The sequence below is a fragment of the Oratosquilla oratoria genome, chromosome 35 (assembly GCF_046742065.1).
Source record: "Oratosquilla oratoria isolate Oo_2021 chromosome 35, ASM4674206v1, whole genome shotgun sequence".
NCBI classification, from domain to species: Eukaryota; Metazoa; Arthropoda; class Malacostraca; order Stomatopoda; family Squillidae; genus Oratosquilla; species Oratosquilla oratoria.
In genome coordinates, this window is record NC_134811.1 from 25,907,379 (window position 1) to 25,915,245 (window position 7,867).

Consider the following 7,867-nt stretch of genomic DNA (forward strand, 5'->3'; position numbering starts at 1 on the left):
AGCTGGCCTGGTATTTGATATTCCCAAAATCAGTGTTTTGCATCCAGAATCCACATAGATCTGAAATGTTTTTCTAGTCCTACATTTCGGGTTCTAAATATTTTTAGATTCTGAACTTCATTAGTCTTGACTGATCTGTGGATCTGGTCTAGGCAAAGGTATGTATCTTCTTCAATTCTTTAACTAAATTAGGACTAGAATATCAAACGACTGGATGTAAAGTGCATTCGGGTGTTCCATCGTAAGATTTGGTTCACATCATTGATGATGCAACCTTATGAACACAGGTTGTGCTCTCGGCAGCACTTAACGTGCAACAATTGTCCAATGCCAAGGACTGATGGAGATGATGCTTTGCATCCATTTCATCAGTCCATGCAGGTTGTGTGGACTAGTGAAGAATTTGCCTGGTGTTCCTCCCTAAACTGCCACTTTGTTGACCCCATTCTGTCATCTGTTTTCTTAGTTACTTCATTTCTCAATGTCATTGGGGTGGCAGGTTAGTGAAGCTGAACACGTAATTACCTCCTTGATATGGATTTAGTAAAGTTGCTGTGACCGGGTGGTTGTCTTGTGTGCAATGTCTTGCCAAAGGAATAAGATCATTTCTGGAAATGAACTTCAATTCTTAGTAGAATTAAGACGTGAAGCCTGTTTGGTCATGTCGCTGTTTCACCTCTGTACTTGGTCAAAGGTGCTTATTGAAGCCATATCAAGGTGGTGGTTACATGAAAAAAACAAAAAAACAAAAACAGAGAAATAAAAAAATATAAAAAAAAGAAAATGAAGGAACCAGAATAGGAAGTTCTCAGTCTGTTGTCTGCACCAGATAATGGGTTAGTAATGGTGAACATCAGTGGAGGGATTTGTAACAAAATAGGTTATTGTTTGGTGTAGGCACTGACGCCTGTAGTTTGCTCTCCTAATGGACATGAAGACCTGGTCTTGCTGGTGTTTCCCTGCAAAATAATGCCTACAGTTATCAGAGGTACAAAAATATGGTAAACAACTAGGAGGGTTTTGTGTGTTCTCTAAAGCCTAGGGTTAAGTTAAGGTTCTTGTTTCAGAATGAATCTTGTCAATACCTATAAATGGGTGTAGACCTTTGTGGTAGAGGGCAAGCAGATTGGAAGATCAGGTCTTCTTAAGCAGTACCACTTGCACAAACGATTAGTGGGCTTTGACATGAAATCTGGTATGTCTGTTTATCCATCCTGGGCTAATAAGAGGTCATAAGATGTGGAGAAATGACTGTTGTTAGGCTTTGTAAATTGGCCAAAAAAGGTTCTATGTAATAACATAAGAGGAAAAATGAAAGTTACAAAGGTTGACATATTAATGAAGTAAAAGGTGGAGTTACCATACTTTTAGGCCAATAAAATGACATAGAATGTTGAGGCTCAATAATGTAAAGATATCCATGAAGGGTTAATGTATAATATGGCCTCATTGTCCATATGAGTTGATATATTTGGTTGTGATATGGTATGCAAAAGCCTGGAGTGTAGCAAATTCCCTCTGAACACCTTGGAGGTGAAGGGTTGTTGCACCCTGTAGTGCTGTGGGGTAAAATTGTGCAGTAAACCACAGTGGTGTATTAGCTGAAGTTTATCTACCATAGTTTCATCACAGCAGTAATAATGACCTCTCATGTTCACTTGCACACATTAGTTTATGGACTTGCATGCACTCTTGCTTGCCTGCACCCATACTCATGCTTGCCTGCACTCGTGCACGTACTCTCCTCCACAGCCGCATGCACACGCACTCCTCCACGGCCACGGCCACATGCACTCCTCCACGGCCACATGCACTCCTCCACTGCCGCGTGCATGTGCACTCCTCCACAGGTGCATGCATGCACTCTCCTCCACGGCCGCATGCACGCGCACTCCTCCACAGCCACATGCACGCACTCTCCTCCACAGCTGCATGCACTTGCCTGCACCCATGCACTCTCCCACCCCTATACACACCCCTGCACTCTCCCACCCCTATACACACCCCTGCACTCATGCACACCCCTGCACTCATGCACACCTCTGCACTCATGCACACCTCTGCACTCATGCACACCCCTGCACTCATGCACACCCCTGCACTCATGCACACCCCTGCACTCATGCACACCTCTGCACTCATGCACACCTCTGCACTCGTGCACACCTCTGCACTCGTGCACACCCCTGCACTCGTGCACACCCCTGCACTCGTGCACACCCCTGCACTCATGCACACCCCTGCACTCATGCACTTGGCCAATTGCACCCTTGCAAACTCCCTCACTTGCACATACTCGCTTGTATCCATGTATACACATGCGTGCGCACACATGCATACGCAAACGAATGTGCACTTGTGCATGTTTGCACATTTGTGCTCTTGGGCATTCACCTGTGCCCATTGCAAATGTGCACTTGTACTCGCATGCAGAGACACTACTCATATGTACACATTTGTGTTCACAAGCACAGGTGCATGCAAACTTGCATGTACATGTGCATACTGGTACAGTGTACACAGGCACACTTGAACTTGTGTGCACAGGCACTCTTGGACATGTGTATAAGCAGATTTTGTGTATGGGCACACATACCCCACATGCATGCTCATGCAAACACTGTTTTCACTTCACAGCACAGGAGAAAAGGCAATATCCCTCTGAGCCATGTCAATTTATCCTATGTCCCCAAAAATGTCTGCATAGTACTTTCTGCACTGACACTGGTACAGTAGAAATTCTTCCCAACCATTTCTACATTAATTTGTGCATTCATTAATTTATCAGTCTTCTCAGTATAGGTCATGGGACTAAACAAACTGCATTATTGTTTGACATATTGGGTGGCTTCCTTTCAACTGTTTGTATCTTCTTGTTTTTCACTGTTATTGAAACTTGTCTAACACCCATTACATTGTTCTTGTCTGCCTGTCTGGTATAGTGGCCAGGGTTTAAGTTATCAAACAAATTGGAGTACATTGGCTTTGACATGTTAGCAACTTGGATAATTGTACTTGTTTACAGTGTATTTATCAGAGGCATAAGAGGGTGACTGAAATCATGCTTGCTTTCACTAAAATTCACTTAGATACCCATTCCATAATGCATTTAAATACAAATTGGCCAGACCACTTCCTCAGCAAAGCCCAACAGCCAGGATTTCCCACACTGCTTCAAATAACAAATCCTTCTCTCCCAACATCCCCTCCCTACACATGCACAATCTAACTCGTTCACTCTCTCGCACACGCACACACTCTTGTCAACTCTGACATTTTGGACCATGTTATACTTTAATCTTCAACTACACTTCTGTCTTGTATACTATCTTGCTCATTGTTTCTGAAAAGTTTGAAAGGAATATTTTAAGTCCCCATCTGATATGTTTACTTTTGCATTTTTAGTCCAGACAGCTGAAATAAGATCTAAATAGTAGTGGGTTGAAATAAATTTGTACCATGAAAATGCTCATGTGGGTGATATGAGCCTGAGAGACATAATTTGTATTTACTTAAAAACTGATGTTGGAGATACAGTATGGGTTAGTGATGGATAAGCAGGTACTTCTATTCCATATCATTGATGCCCATGTATGTGGAGAACCTTCTACTTGAACTGGAACAACACGACCTGGTCCTACAACTTTAAAAACAAAATAGTGAAGAGTAGATTACCTTATTGACATAGTTGATCACAGCATTGCATTTTGTTTCTTTTGTAATTCCATACAAAAGTGTTAAGGCTAAAGTAATTTTCAAAATTAAACTCTTCACACAAATTGTATTTTGATTTCGAACAATATTCCTTTGAGGATTGAATGTATTGGTAAATTTTTGGGGAATTGGCCCATGATCATGGAAGTGCCTGAGGTTACTTTTAGGTGAATCTGGCAGTGGTCATATTTTGTATGATGGCTAAACTGTCTGAATCTAAGGAAGAAGGTATGTATTACTACAGACAGTTCACCAGCACATCCATCCTTATGGAAAATGTAGTTTCACTACCATAAAATTACATAGTGTTTGTTTATGGAAATAGTGCAGAAGTAAGTTGTAAAGGGTTGCACAGGTAGGACATCCTATGAGAATGTTATAAGAGTTACCATATAGAGGCAGGAGGGTAGCCCTCAGTCACGAAATAGTCCCGTTACATATTTGTGCTGTCGGTGTTGGTTGTATTGCTAGGAAGAGGGCCAAGGGTACACATTTTACTTGTTTCCTTACAGTATTTTTGCCATATCTTGTGTATTTGACTCGAGCAGGATAGGTGTAGAGTGGAGGCATTGAAAGGAGTTGATGCTACATACCTGGCTGCCATATCGGTTCATTTGTTACTGGGGATGCCAGCATGAGATGGCTTCCAGCAAAAGTATGCAAATTTAAAGTGATAGGCTTGAATAATCCACAAGGGGTGGCTGGAGTGTTTCATTAGATAGGTATGGTAACGTATTGTTGTGAAGGTTGGACAGATGAGTGAAAAGGTGGTAGAGAAATACGGGTTAGAGCGAGAACACTATTACTGACGTTTCGACTACAAGTCTTCCTCAGAGTGACAGACAGCGTGTGTGTACATCATATATACTCTCTTTATGGCTCATCCGGCTGGACGTTTCAGCAAGTCGCATGCCGATTGGCCCGATACTCCCTCCTCCACAACCAATCTGGCGGCTGCAAATGACAAGTTAACGAACCCTTCTCTGTGGTTGCTGACCTTTCCCAGTGTTATGCACGCGGACTCGACCAGCTTTCTCATTCTCCTTTGAAGTCCGGTGCAGATCGGGCGTGCTTCTTCCCATTCTGGTAAATGTCCGTGTGTGTCCACATGTACTACCAGTGAATTTGAAGTCCTGTGATGTCGTAGGTCGTTCTTGTGTTCTCCTAGTCTTTTTGTCAACCCCCGTGACGTCTCACCGTAATATGTTGCAGGACATCCACTACATGGTATTCCGTATACTATGCTATTTTCGTTGGTGTGTTGTTCTTGTTTGTTACAAAGTTTCAATAAAATACCTAGTAGTACCTTTCGCAAAGGAACCAAAAGCCATAACCAATACGTTATCTAAAGCCGGCATCCAAATAGCGTATAAATCCGGGCGCAAAATAAAACGTCCTAAGTAACAAACAAGAACAACACACCAACGAAAATAGCATAGTATACGGAATACCATGTAGTGGATGTCCTGCAACATATTACGGGAGGTATTTGCCTCATGGAATTGGTGCCTGTGGCTTACCAGCACTAAAATCTTTGGACAGTATTGCACTGGTGTGCATTTTGTTTCATGGTTTAGTTGAAGTTATTTATAGTTTGTTTTATAGTTTTATTTATAAATTGTCTTGCTTTCTGTAGAAAGTGGGGAGATGAGAGGCAAGTCTCGTCTTCCAAGATTTGTAGTCATTGAGGGAGTAAATAGCACAGTTGTTGTTGTCGTTCCCTAGACTGTCTGTCCGAGCAGTCCCGTCTCCCCAAGGAATGCCATAGCCGAAACTGGGTTTTCCCACGAATCCTCTATAGAGCGTATGTTGTGTTGTTTGCGTGCATGATTGTGTATAATGCAGTCTTCCATTATGTGTTGTATGGTATGGGGTGAAGTGTTACATCCTGGGCAGCTGTTCACAATGCGGTCATCCAGCCTCTTCTGGTAGCTTAGAAGTGCTGGGTGGTGACCGCACCGCAGTCTGGCCAAGTGGACTGTCCTTTCGTGGGAGAGAGGATTCAGAAGGGTGGATATCAGGGGGTCTGGCATGTAGCAGTGTGTTGTCTTTCAGTGTGTTAATGGAGCGGTGAGTGATATGATCATGAATGTTTCCGGAGGCTGGCATTTGGTGGTTGTGGAGGAAGAGAAGAGCGTATCTGTGCGTGATAAAGGTCTTTGGGTGTTGTTTTAATGTTTCTTGGTGTGTGTGGGTGTTCTGCTATGTAGTGTAGCGGGTGTAATGTGTTTGTGGTGGCTGCGGCAAGTGTTTGTGTGCCTCTCATGTCGAGGTGGTCCTTGACTTTGAGGACTTTTGTTTCATGGTGTAAATGGTCTGTAGGTGTTGTATTTGTGCAGCCTGTAATTGTTTTTAGGGCTTTGTTTTGTATGATTTGAAGGGTGTTGTGGTGTGTCTCACTGAGATTAGGAGCCCATGCAGGACTCGCATAATTCAACACTGAGCGTATGCATTGTTTGTATATTGTTATATTAGTTTCTTTTTGTCCAAATGTTGTTCCAGTGATTGACTTAAGTGCGTTAAGTCTGGGTGTGCATTTGTTTTTTATGTTTGTGATATGTTGTTTGAAAGACATGGATGTATCATATGTTACACCAAGAATTTTCGGTGTGTTTGTGTGTGGTATTAGTGTTGTTGATGTAGAGATGAGGTATGTATTTGTGTTCCTTTGTCCAGTTGGTGTGAAGTGTTGCTGTAGATTTGGTTGGAGCTATTTTGAGTCTTTGTGATGAACCATGTGTTGAGTGTGTCAAGGTATGGCTGGATTATTTCTGCAGCTTTGTCTGTGTTACGATGTGTGCATGTGATTGTTATGTCGTCTGCGTAGGAAGAGATTTGTATTTCTGAGGTGTCTGGCGTGGGTAAGTCATGCATGTATAGATTAAATAGTGTGGGGGATAGAACTGAGCCCTGTGGTACTCTGTTCTTAATGTTTCTGATGTGCGATGATTGGCCATTATGACACGTAAGCATTCCTACCTGCCAGATAATTGGCCAGCCATCTTTTGGTGTTATTGTGCATGTCTGTGTTATATATTATATTTGTTAGGTTGTGGCGGGGGATAGCATCAAAAGCTTTACTAATGTCTAATGTTATAAGAAGTGTTCTTTGGTGGGACCTATCTGAATTGATGCCATCTAAAATTCTTTGTGAGAGGTTTGTCAGAAGTGTTTGTGGAGTGTAGTGGCCTAAAACCGTGTTGTGAGTCAGCAAGGGGAATATGTGGTGTGACAAGTTGAAGTATTAGGCGTTCAATGACTTTAGAGGGGGTGCAGAGAAGTGTGATTGGGCGGTGCGATGTTGGGATTTTTGGGTCTTTGTTCGGTTTTGGAATGGTGATTATTTTACCATGCTTCCAGATGTCGGGTATAGTGTTGTGTGAATAGCTGTAGTTTGCAAAGTTTGTGAGTGCATGCATACCTTGTGGTCCAATGTGTTTTAGGTGGATGTTGCTTATGTTAGGGCCACAGGCAGATGAGTGCTTGAGACTATGTATTATGAGTTTTGTCTGACTGTCTATGAAGGGTATATAGTCTGAGTCTGTGGGAAAGTCTTTCTTATGTCGAATGGTGCGTCGGTCGTCAGGGTGAGAAGTGAGATGGCTTGTCTGTGCAAAATGACGTATGAGTGCGTTTGCCTGTTGTCTGTTTGAGGGTAGATTATCTGTTGTTGTGATTATTGCTGCGTGAGAGCGTGTAGTGTTACTGTTGGATAGTGTAATGCTGTTGAGTGTTTTGTACAATTTGCTGGTGTTTTTGTGATCAAGTGTATTGATAAAGTTTTGCCAATTTTGTGTTTTTTGTTCATGTCTTATTGGCAATAACAGTGTTTAGTGTTTGTATTTGGTCTGCTATGTTTTGAGGGAAAGGTGTGGGGGTACCGTGTTTAAGTGTCACGTTGTCTGATGAGGCTTTGGATTTCTGGTGTGAAGTTGGGGTTGTGTGATTTTCTGTTGCCTCTAGGGATGTATCTCTTGTCTGCATTTTGTATGATTGTATTAAAAGTGTGCACAGCATTGTTTATGTTTGTGACAGTTGTTGCTGGGTGTTGTATAAATTGAGCAGTTTAGTAATGAGTGAGGGGGAGCCTTTCATTTGTCAATAAAGGATTAATTGTTTATGGGCATGAGGTGGCCATACAAGGCGGGAATGT